Raw genomic sequence first — 12,704 nt, 5'->3', positions numbered from 1 at the left:
TAGGATTTGTAGGACAGCGGAGTATTGGGGGGTTTTACCTGTTGATAGATTAGATGTAGACATAGAGAGATAGGGTTTTTAAGACCTGTTTATAGATTTGTAGACAAGAGATAGCATAGGATACCTGTTGATACCTCGTTGATAGAGATTTGTAGACATGTTATAGATTTGTAGACATAGAGATAGGTGTTTTACCTGTTAGGATAGATTTGTGGAGACAGAGAGATAGGGTTTTACCCCTGTTGATAGATTTTTTAGACAGAGAGATAGGGTTTTACCTGTTGGATAGATTAAGTAGACAGAGAGAAAAGGGTTATACCTGTATGATAGATTTGAAGAACAGAGAGATAGGGATTTAACCTGTTGATAGATGTGTAGACAGAGAGATAGGTTTTACTGGTTATAGATTTGTAGACAGAGATAGGGTTTTAACCTGTTAATAGATTTGTAGACAGAGAGATAGGGTTTTAACTGTATGATAAAGATTTGTAGACAGAGAGATAGGGTTTTTACCTGTATGATAGATTTGTAGATCAGAGAGATAGGGTTTTTACCTGTTGATAGATTTGTAGACAGAGAGATAGGGTTTTTACCTGTTGATAGATTTGTAGACTGAGAGATAGGGTTTTTACCTGTTTGATTAGATTTGTAGACAGAGAGATAGGGTTTTTAAACCTGTTGATAGATTTGTAGACAGAGAGATAGGGTTTTACGCTTATATGATAGATTTGTAGACAGAGAGATAGAGGTTTTACGTGTTGATAGATTTTGTAGACAGAGAGATTTAGGGGTGGATTTACCTGTTATGATTTGTACTCATGTTTATAGATTTGGAGACAGAGAGATAGGGTTTTTACTGTTGATAGATTTGTAGACAGAGAGATAGGGTTTTACTGTTGATAGATTTGTAGACAGAGGATAGAGGTTTTTTTACAGGAGAGATAGGGGTTTTACCTGTTGAGAGATTTGTAGACAGAGAGATAGGGTTTTTACCTGTTTATAGATTCTGTAGACAGGAGAGATAGGGTTTTACCTGTTGATAGATATTTGGTAGACAGAGAGATAGGATTTTTACCTGTTTGTAGAGAGATTTGTTAGACAGAGAGATAGGGTTTATATCTTGTTTATAGATTTGTAGTCAAGAGAGATAGGGTTTTACCTGTTTTTAGAAGTTTTAGACAGAGAGATAGGGTTTTTACCTGTTGATAGATTTGTAAGACAGAGAGATAGGGTTTTTACGTTATTGATAGATTTGTAGACAGAGAGATAGAGTTTTACGTGTTGATAGATTTTGGAGACAGAGAGATAGGGTTTTACTTGTTTGATAGATTTGTAGACCAGAGAAGATAGGGTTTTTACTTGTTGATAGATTTGTAGACAGAGATTAGGGGTTTAAACCTGTATGATAGATTTGGAGACAGAGAGATAGGGTTTTACCTGTTGATATGATTCGGTAGACAGAGAGGGTTTTATAGGTTGATAGATTTGTTTGACAGAGAGTTAGAGGTTATACCTGTTATAGATTTGTAGACAGAGAGATAGGGTTTTTTTTCCTGTTGATAGATTTTTAGACGAGAGAATAGGGTTTTACCTGTTGATACGATTTGTAGACAGAGAGATAGGGTTTTACCTGATATAGATTTGTAGACAGAGAGATAGGGTTTTTACGTTATGGATAGAATTTTTACCTGTGAGAAGAGTGAGATAGGGTTTTACCTGTTGATAGATTTGTTAGACGAGAGAGATAGAGTTTTACCTGTTGATAGATTGTAGACAGAGAGATAGGGTTTTACCTGTTGATAGATTTGTTAGACTTTGTAGAGACAGAGAGATAGGGTAGGGTTTTACCTGTTGATAGATTTTGTTAGACAGAGAGATAGGGTTTTACCTGTTGATAGATTTGTATAGATACAAGAGAGATAGGGTTTTACCTGTTTGATAGATTTGTAGACAGAGAGATAGAGTTTTAACCTGTTATAGAATTTGTAGACAGAGAGATAGGGTTTTACTGTTTTATAGTTGTTGTAGACAGATTTGTAGACAGAGATAGGGTTTTTTTTATCTGATATAGATTTGTAGACAGAGAGATAGGATTTTACCTGTTGATAGATTTTTGTAGACAGAGAGATAGGGTTTTAAATCTGTTGATAGATTTGTAGACAGAGATGTTAGGGTTTTACGTTATGATAGATTTGTAGACAGAGAGATAGAGTTTTTACCGGTTTATGATAGATTTGGGTCCAGACAGAGAGATAGGGGTTTTACCTGTTGATAGATTTGTAGACAGAGAGATAGGGTTTTACTTGTTGATAGATTTGTAGAGACAGAGTAGATAGGGTTTTTACCTGTTGATAGATTTGGAGACAGAGAGATAGGGTTTTACCTCTGTGATAGATTCCTGTAGACAGAGATTAGCTACTAGGGTCTTTTACCTGTTGATAGATTTGTTAGACAGAGAGAAGGTTTTTACCTGTTGATAGATTTGTAGACATAGAGATAGGGTTTTAACCTGTTATAGATTTGTAGACAGAGAGAATAGGGTTTTACTGATATGATAGATTTGTAGACGAGGGAGATAGGGATTTTACCTGTTGATAGATTTGTAGGTACAGAGAGATAGGGTTTTACCTGTTGATAGATATGTAGACAGAGGAGATAGGGTTTTTACGTCTATGATAGATTTGTAGACAGAGAGATAGAGATTTACGTGTATGATAGATTTTGTAGACAGAGTGAGATAGAGTTTTACGTTGTTTTCATGATAGGATTTGGAGACAGAGAGATAGGGGTTTTACCTGTTGATAGATTTTGTAGACAGAGAGATAGGTTTTAACTTGTTGATAGATTTTGTAGATCAGAGAGATAGGGTTTTATTACTGTTGATAGATTTGGAGACAGAGAGATAGGGTTTTTACCTGTTGATAGATTTGTAGACATAGAGAGATAGGGTTTTTACCTGTTGATAGATTTGTAGACAGAGAGATAGGGTTTTACCTGTTATAGATTTGTAGACAGAGAGATAGTGATTTACCTGTTATAGATTTGTAGACAGAGATAGGGTTTTAGATTTTGTAGACAGAGAGATGAGAGATTACCTGTTAATAGATTTTTAGTAAGAGAGAGATAGGGTTTTTACCTGTTGATAGATTTGTAGACAGAGAGAAAGAAGGGTTTTACCTTATGAATAGTTGAGACAGAGATTAGAGTTTTACGTTAGACAGTAGAGATAGAATTAAGTTTTACCTGTTGACCTAGATTTGTAGACAGAGAGATAGGGTTTTACCTGTTGATAGATTATGTAGACAGAGAGATAGGGTTTTACCTGTTGATAGATTTGTAGACAGAGAGATAGGGTTTTACCTGTTGATAGAGTAACCAGAGAGTAGATAGGGTTTTAACCTGTTGATAGATTTGTAGACAGAGAGATAGGGTTTTACCTTGTTATAGATTTGTAGACAGAGAGATAGGGTTTTAACCTGTTGATAGATTTGTAAGACAGAGGAGATAGGGTTTTACCTGTTGATTAGATTTGTAGACAGAGAGATAGGGTTTTACCTGTTGATAGATTTTGTAGAGACAGAGAGATAGGGTTTTACCTGTTATATAGATTTGTAGAAGAGAGAGATATAGGTGAGTTTTACCTGTTATAGATTTGTAGACAGAGATAGGGTTTTACCTGTTATAGATTTGTAGACAGAGATAGGGTTTTATCTGATATAGATTTGTAGACAGAGAGATAGGGTTTTTACCTGTTGATAGATTTTGTAGACAGAGAGATAGGGTTTTACCTGTTTGATAGATTTGTAGAACAGAGGAAAGGGTTTTACCTGTTGATAGTATTTGTAGACAGAGAGATAGAGTTTTACGTACCTGTTAGAATAGATCTTGTAGACAGAGAGAAAGGGTTTTACCTGTTGATAGATTTGTAATCATAGAGATAGAGTTTTAACCTGTTATAGATTTGTAGACAGCGAGATAGGGTTTTACCTGTTGATAGATTTGTAGACATAGAGATAGAGTTTTAACCTGTTATAGATTTGTAGACAGCGAGATAGGGTTTTTACCTGTTGATAGATTTTGTAGACACAAGAGATAGGGTTTTACCTGTTGATAGATTTGTAGACAGAGATGATAGGGTTTTACCTGTTATAGATTTCGGTAGACAGAGAGACGCATAGGAGTTTTACCTGTTATAGATTTGTAGACAGAGAGATAGGGTTTTAACCTGTTGAGGTAGATTTGTAGACAGAGAGATAGGATTTTTACCATGTTGATAGATTTGTAGACAGATAGAATAGGGTTTTTAACCTGTTTATAGATTTGTAGACAGAGAGATAGGGTTTTTACCTTTTGATAGATTTGTAGACAGAGAGATAGGGTTTTACCTGTTTATAGATTTGGTTTGAGAGAGAGATAGGGTTTTACTGTTTGATAGATTTGTAGAGACAGAGAGATAGGGTTTTACCTGTTGATAGATTTGTAGACAGAGAGATAGGGTTTTAAACCTGTTGATAGATTTGTAGACAGAGAGATAGGGTTTTACCTGTTGATAGATTTGTAGACAGAGATAGGGTTTTACCCTGTTGAAGATGATTTGTAGACAGAGTAAGAGATAGGGTTTTACCTGTTGATAGATTTGTAGACAGAGAGATAGAGTTTTTACCTGTTATAGATTTGTAGACAGAGAGATAGGGTTTTTACCTGTTGATAGATTTGTAGACATGTTATAGATTTGTAGACAGAGAGATAGGGTTTTACCTGTTGATAGATTTGTAGACAGAGAGATAGGGTTTTACCTGTTGATAGATTTGTAGACATAGAGATAGAGTTTTTACCTGTTAGTCTAGATTTGTATGACAGAGAGATAGGGTTTTACCTGTTTGATAGATTTGTAGACAGAGAGATAGGGTTTTACGTGTTTGATAGATTTGGTAGACAGAGAGATAGGGTTTTACCTGTGATAGATTTGGTAGACAGAGAGATAGGGTTTTAAAACCTGTGATAGATTTGTAGACAGAGAGATAGGGTTTTACCTGTTGATAGATTTGTAGACAGAGAGATAGGGTTTTACCTGTTGATAGATTTGTAGACAGAGAGATAGGGTTTTACCTGTTGATAGATTTGTAGACAGAGAGATAGGGTTTTACCTGTTGATAGATTTGTAGACAGAGAGATAGGGTTTTACCTGTTGATAGATTTGTACACGACAATAGAGAGATAGGGTTTTTAACCTGTTATAGATTTGTAGACAGAGAGATAGGGTTTTACCTGTTGATAGATTTGTAGACAGAGATAGGGTTTTATCTGATATAGATTTGTAGACAGAGAGATAGGGTTTTACCTGTTGATAGATTTTTAGACAGAGAGATAGGGTTTTACCTGTTGATAGATTTGTAGACAGAGAGATAGGGTTTTACGTTATGATAGATTTGTAGACAGAGAGATAGAGTTTTACGTTATGATAGATTTGGAGACAGAGAGATAGGGTTTTACCTGTTGATAGATTTGTAGACAGAGAGATAGGGTTTTACTTGTTGATAGATTTGTAGACAGAGATAGGGTTTTACCTGTTGATAGATTTGGAGACAGAGAGATAGGGTTTTACCTGTTGATAGATCGGTAGACAGAGATAGCTACTAGGGTTTTACCTGTTGATAGATTTGTAGACAGAGAGATAGAGTTTTAACCTGTTATAGATTTGTAGACAGAGATAGGGTTTTACCTGTTATAGATTTGTAGACAGAGATAGGGTTTTATCTGATATAGATTTGTAGACAGAGAGATAGGGTTTTACCTGTTGATAGATTTTTAGACATGTTATAGATTTTTAGACAGAGAGATAGGGTTTTACCTGTTGATAGATTTGTAGACAGAGAGATAGGGTTTTACGTTACTGTTAATAGATTTGTAGACAAGTCGCAGAGATTAGGTGTTTTACGTCCTATGATAGATTCTGGAGACAGAGAGATAGGGATTTTTTACCTGTTGATAGATTTTTGATACAGAGAGATACGGGTTTTACCTGTTGATAGATTTGTAGACATAGAGAGATTCTACCTTTTACCTGTTGATAGGGTTTGTAGACTAGATTTGAGACTAGAGATAGGGTTTTACCATTGTTGATAGATTTGTAGACAGAGAGATAGGGTTTTACCTGTTGATAGATTTGGAGACATAGAGATAGAGTTTTTACCTGTTATAGATTTGTAGACAGAGAGATAGGGTTTTACCTGTTGATAGATTTGTAGACAGAGAGATAGAGTTTTAACCTGTTATAGATTTGTAGACAGAGAGATAGGGTTTTACCTGTTGATAGATTTGTAGACAGAGAGATAGGGTTTTATTGTTATAGATTTGTAGACAGAGAGATTGGACATTTTACCTGTTGATAGAATTTAGTAGACAGATTTGTAGAGAAGATATAGGGTTTTACCTGTGTTGATAGATTTGTAGACAGAGAGATAGGGTTTTACCTTATGATAGATTTGTAGACAGAGAGAGATAGGGTTTTACGTAGATTGATAGATTTGGAGACAGAGAGATAGGGTTTTACCTGTTGATAGATTTGTAGACAGAGAGATAGGGTTTTACCTGTTGATAGATTTGTAGACAGAGAGATAGGGTTTTAAATGATATACCTGTTGATAAGATTTGTCGTTGAGACAGAGAGATAGGGTTTTTACTCTTTGATAGATTTGTAGACAGAGATAGAGTAGGGTTTTACGCTGTTGATAGATTTGTAGACAGAGAGATAGGTTTTTACCTGTTGATAGATTTGTAGACAGAGAGATAGGGTTTTTACCTGTAGTTCAGAGTTGTGTAGACAGAGAGATAGGGTTTTACGTGTATGATAGATTTGTAGACAGAGAGATAGAGTTTTACGTTATGATAGATTTGGAGACAGAGAGATAGGGTTTTACCTGTTGATAGATTTGTAGACAGAGAGATAGGGTTTTACTTGTTGATAGATTTGTAGACAGAGATAGGGTTTTACCTTGTTGATAGATTTTGGAGACATAGAGATGATAGAGTTTTACCTGTTGATAGATTTGGTAGACAGAGAGATAGAGTTTTTACCAGTTTATAGTTTGTGATAGACGAACCTTTACAGATTTGTAGACAGAGAGATAGGGTTTTACCTGTTGATAGTTGTTAGACAGAGAGATAGGGTTTTAATCTGATGATAGATTTGTAGACACAGAGATTAGGGTTTTACCCTGTTGATAGATTTGGGGAGACAGGAGAGATAGGGTTTTACCTGTTGATAGATTTGGTAGACAGAGAGATAGGGTTTTACCTGTTGATAGATTTGTAGACAGAGAGATAGAGTTTTACTTATAAGATTTGTTAGAGAGATAGGGTTTTACCATGTAGATAGATTTTGTAGACAGAGAGATAGGGTTTTACCTGTTTATAGATATAAGTTTGGAAGACAGAGAGATAGGGGTTTTACCTGTTTGATAGATTTGTAGACACAGAGATAGGGGTTTTTACCTGTTGATAGATTTGTAGACAGAGAGATAGGGTTTTACCTGTTGATAGATTTTGTAGACAGAGAGATAGGGTTTTTACCATGTTTGGATAGATTTGTAGACATAGAGATAGGGTTTTACCTGTTGTATAGATTTGTAGACAGAGAGATAGGGTTTTTATCCTGTTGATAGATTTGTAGACAGAGAGATAGGGTTTTAACTGGTTGATAGATTTGTAGACAGAGAGATAGGTTTTACCTCCTGTTAGTATAGATTTGTAGACAGAGATATGGTTTTACATGTTATAGATTTGTATGACAGAGAGATTTTGCAGAGTAGATAGGTTTTACCTGTGGATAGATTTGTTGACAGAGAGATAGGGTTTTGTACATGTTGATAGCATTTTGTAGACTGAGAGATAGGGTTTTTACCTGTTGATAGAGATTTGGAGACAGAGAGATAGGGTTTTACCTGTTGATAGATTTGTAGTGACAGAGAGATAGGGTTTTTACCTGTTTGATAGATTTTGTAGACAGAGAGATAGGGTTTTAACCTGTTGATAGATTTGTAGACAGAGAGATTAGGGTTTTTTCGTTATGATTAGATTTGTAGACAGAGAGAGAGGGTTTTTACTGTTTGATAGATTTGTAGACAGAGGAGATAGGGTTTTAACTGATTGATAGATTTGTAGACAATCTCGAGCAGAAGACTAGGGTTTTACACTGTTGATAGATTTGTAGACAGAGAGATAGGGGTTTTATCATGATGATAGATTTGTAGACAGAGAGATAGGGTTTTACCCTGTTAAGATAGATTTGGGAGACAAGTTGAATAGGGGTTTACGTTATAGATTTGTAGGACAGAGAGATAGGGTTTTACCTGTTGATAGATTTGTAGACAGAGAGATAGGATTTTTACGTGTATGATAGATTTGTAGACAGAGAGATAGGGTTTTACGTTGTTGAATAGATTTGTAGACAGAGAGATAGGGTTTTACCCTGTTGATAGATTTGTAGACAAGAGAGATAGGGTTTTACCTGTTACGATAGATTTGTTGACATGCAGAGATAGGGTTTTTCACCTGTTGATAGTTTTGGAGACAGAGAGATAGGGTTTTACCTGTTATAGATTTGTAGACACAGTGAGTAATAGGGTTTTTACACTTGTTACAGATATTTAGACAGAGAGGATAGTGTTTCAACCTGTTTTGATATAGATGTAGACTAGAGAGATAGGATTTATAACCTGTTGTTAGGATGTTTAGACTGAGAGATTGGGTTTTACTGTTGATAGAGATTTGTAGACAGAGAGTATAAGGTTATACGTGATTGATAGATTTGTAGAAAGTGATATAGGGTTAGAACCTGTTGATGAAATTTCGCTAGACATAGAGACTAGAGTCATTTTATAACCTGTTGATAGATATGTAGACCAGAGAGATTGGGTGTTTACCTGTTGATAGATTTGTAGACATGAGTAAATATTGTGAGTAGACAGAGAGAAAGAGTTTTAACTGTTTGAGAAGATTTTGTAGACAGATAGAAATTGTTTTTACGTTGATAATAGATTTGTAAGACAGAGCAGATAGGGCTTTTTATCTGATGATAGATTTGTAGAATGAGAGATAGGGTTTTACGACTGTTTTACTTAGATTTTGTAGGACATAGACATTTTTAGGTCAGGAGAGATAGGGGTTTTACCTACTTCGATTAGATTTGTTGACAGGAGAGAATAGAGGTTTTATCTGTTGATAGTTTGTAGACAGATGAGTTTGTGGTTTTAACTGTTATGATTTGTAGAACTGACGCGATAGGGTTTTACCTGTTGTGTAGATTCTGTAGACAGAGAGATAGGGTTTTACGTTATGATATGCATTTGTAGACAGAGAGTTAGAGTTTCTAGTGTGATGATAGATTTGGATGACAGAGAGATAGGGTTTACCTGTTGATAGTTTTGTAGACAGAGTGAGATAGGGTTTTACTTGTTGATAGATTTGTAAGACAGAGGTTTGCTGTTTTATCCTGATTTTACGATTTGTAGACAGAGAGATAGGGTTTTACCTTCTTGATAGTTTTTTAGACAGGTGATAGGGTTTTACTGTTGATAGTATTTGTTAGTAGACAGACGTGATAGGGTTTTAAGTTTATGATTAGATTTGGGAGACAGAGAGATAGAGTTTTACGTTATGATAGATTTGGAGACTGAGTGATGGGTTTTTACATGTTGATTGATTTGTAGACTGAGAGATTGGGTTTAAACTTGTTGATAGATTTGTAGACAGAGATTGTGGTTTTACATGTTGGATTAGATTTGGAGTCTGTGAGATAGGGTTTTACCTGTTGATAGATCGGTAGTCAGGACGAGATGGGCTTTTTTACTGTTGAGAGTTTTGTTAAACAGAGAGATAGAGTTTTAAACGGTTGATAGATTTGTAGTAAGACAGATAGGGTTTTAACTGTTGATAGATTTGGTTTTTACCTGTTACAGATTTGTATGACAGAGAGATCAGGGTTTCATCTGTTTGATCAGATTTGGTAGAAAGAGAGGATTAGGGGGTTTTAACCTGTGATAGATTTTTAGACAGAGAGATAGGGTTTGACCTGTTGAGTATAGATTTGATTAGACAGAGTGATAGGGTTTTACGTTATGATAGATTTGTAGACAGAGTGATGGAGGTTTAACGTTATGATAGATTTGGAGGACAGAGAGATAGGTGGTTATTTAAACCTGTGATAGATTTGTAGACAGAGAGATAGGGTTTTACTTGTTGATAGATTTGTAGACAGAGGATTGCGGGTTTTACCTGTTGATTGATTTGTAGACAGACAGAGAGATAGGGTTTGTACCTAGGGTTTTACCTGTTTTTTGTAGACAGAGAGAGGGTTTTACCTGTTGATAGATTTTAGAGAGAGAGAGATAGGGTTTTACCTGTTGATAGAGACAGAGAGATAGGGTTTTACCTGTTGATAGATTTGTAGACAGAGAGATGCGGTTGATAGATTTGTAGACAGGGTTTTTACCTGTTGATAGATTTGTAGACAGAGAGATAGGGTTTTACCTGTTGATAGATTTGTAGACAGAGAGATAGGGTTTTACCTGTTGATAGATTTGTAGACAGAGAGATAGGGTTTTACCTGTTGATAGATTTGTAGACAGAGAGATAGGGTTTTACGTTATGATAGATTTGTAGACAGAGAGATAGGTTTTACCTGTTGATAGATTTGTAGAGACAGAGAGATAGGGTTTTACCTGTTGATAGATTTGTAGACAGAGATAGAGATAGAGAGAGATAGGGTTTTACCTGTTGATAGATTTGTAGACAGAGAGAGATAGGGTTTTACCTGTTATTTTACCTAGATTTGTAGACAGAGAGATAGGGTTTTACCTGTTGATAGATTTGTAGACAGAGAGATAGGGTTTTACCTGTTGATAGATTTGTAGACAGAGAGATAGGGTTTTACCTGTTGATAGATTTGTAGACAGAGAGATAGGGTTTTACCTGTTGATAGATTTGTAGAGATAGAGAGATAGGGTTTTACCTGTTGATAGATTTGTAGACAGAGAGATAGGGTTTTACCTGTTGATAGATTTGTAGACAGACAGAGATAGACAGAGAGACAGAGGATAGGGTTTTACCTGTTGATAGATTTGTAGACAGAGAGATAGAGTTTTACGTTATGATAGATTTGGAGACAGAGAGATAGGGTTTTACCTGTTGATAGATTTGTAGACAGAGAGATAGGGTTTTACCTGTTGATAGATTTGTAGACAGAGATAGGGTTTTACCTGTTGATAGATTTGTAGACAGAGAGATAGGGTTTTACCTGTTGATAGATTTGTAGACAGAGAGATAGGGTTTTACCTGTTGATAGATTTGTAGACAGAGAGATAGGGTTTTACCTGTTGATAGATTTGTAGACAGAGAGATAGGGTTTTACCTGTTGATAGATTTGTAGACAGAGAGATAGGGTTTTACCTGTTGATAGATTTGTAGACAGAGAGATAGGGTTTTACCTGTTGATAGATTTGTAGACAGAGAGATAGGGTTTTACCTGTTGATAGATTTGTAGACAGAGAGATAGGGTTTTACCTGTTGATAGATTTGTAGACAGAGAGATAGGGTTTTACCTGTTGATAGATTTGTAGACAGAGAGATAGGGTTTTACCTGTTATAGATTTGTAGAGAGAGATAGGGTTTTATTTTAGATTTGTAGACAGAGATAGGGTTTTACCTGTTGATAGATTTGTAGACAGAGATAGGGTTTTACCTGTTGATAGATTTGTAGACAGAGAGATAGGGTTTTACCTGTTGATAGATTTGTAGACAGAGAGATAGGGTTTTACCTGTTGATAGATTTGTAGACAGAGAGATAGGGTTTTACCTGTTATAGATTTGTAGACAGAGAGATAGGGTTTTACCTGTAGACAGAGAGATAGGGTTTTACCTGTTGATAGATTTGTAGACAGAGAGATAGGGTTTTACCTGTTGATAGATTTTTACCTGTTGATAGATTTGTAGACAGAGAGATAGGGTTTTACCTGTTGATAGATTTGTAGACAGAGAGATAGGGTTTTACCTGTTGATAGATTTGTAGACAGAGAGATAGGGTTTTACCTGTTGATAGATTTGTAGACAGAGAGATAGGGTTTTACCTGTTGATAGATTTGTAGACAGAGAGATAGGGTTTTACCTGTTGATAGATTTGTAGACAGAGAGATAGGGTTTTACCTGTTGATAGATTTGTAGACAGAGAGATAGGGTTTTAACCTGTTATAGATTTGTAGACAGAGATAGGGTTTTACCTGATATAGATTTGTAGACAGAGAGATAGGGTTTTACCTGTTGATAGATTTGTAGACAGAGAGATAGGGTTTTACCTGTTGATAGATTTGTAGACAGAGAGATAGGGTTTTACCTGTTGATAGATTTGTAGACAGAGAGATAGGGTTTTACCTGTTGATAGATTTGTAGACAGAGAGATAGGGTTTTACCTGTTGATAGATTTGTAGACAGAGAGATAGGGTTTTACCTGTTGATAGATTTGTAGACAGAGAGATAGGGTTTTACCTGTTGATAGATTTGTAGACAGAGATAGGGTTTTACCTGTTGATAGATTTGTAGACAGAGATAGGGTTTTACCTGTTGATAGATTTGTAGACAGAGAGATAGGGTTTTACCTGTTGATAGATTTGTAGACAGAGAGATAGGGTTTTACCTGTAGACAGAGAGAT

The 12,704-nt window shown here is 35.5% G+C and overlaps 1 protein-coding gene across 1 annotated transcript in view; it reads right to left on the bottom strand.

The window, feature by feature from the left end:
• Positions 1–12,704, bottom strand: part of LOC138331089 (phosphatidylinositol-3,5-bisphosphate 3-phosphatase MTMR3-like) — a gene marked incomplete at its 5' end in the record, with an annotated part of 52,555 nt that overhangs the window by 19,702 nt on the left and 20,149 nt on the right.

The sequence above is a fragment of the Argopecten irradians genome, chromosome 9 (assembly GCF_041381155.1).
Source record: "Argopecten irradians isolate NY chromosome 9, Ai_NY, whole genome shotgun sequence".
Classification (NCBI taxonomy): domain Eukaryota; kingdom Metazoa; phylum Mollusca; class Bivalvia; order Pectinida; family Pectinidae; genus Argopecten; species Argopecten irradians.
The sequence above is the reverse complement of the archived record's forward strand: the minus strand, read 5'-3'. Positions and strand labels throughout refer to the sequence as shown.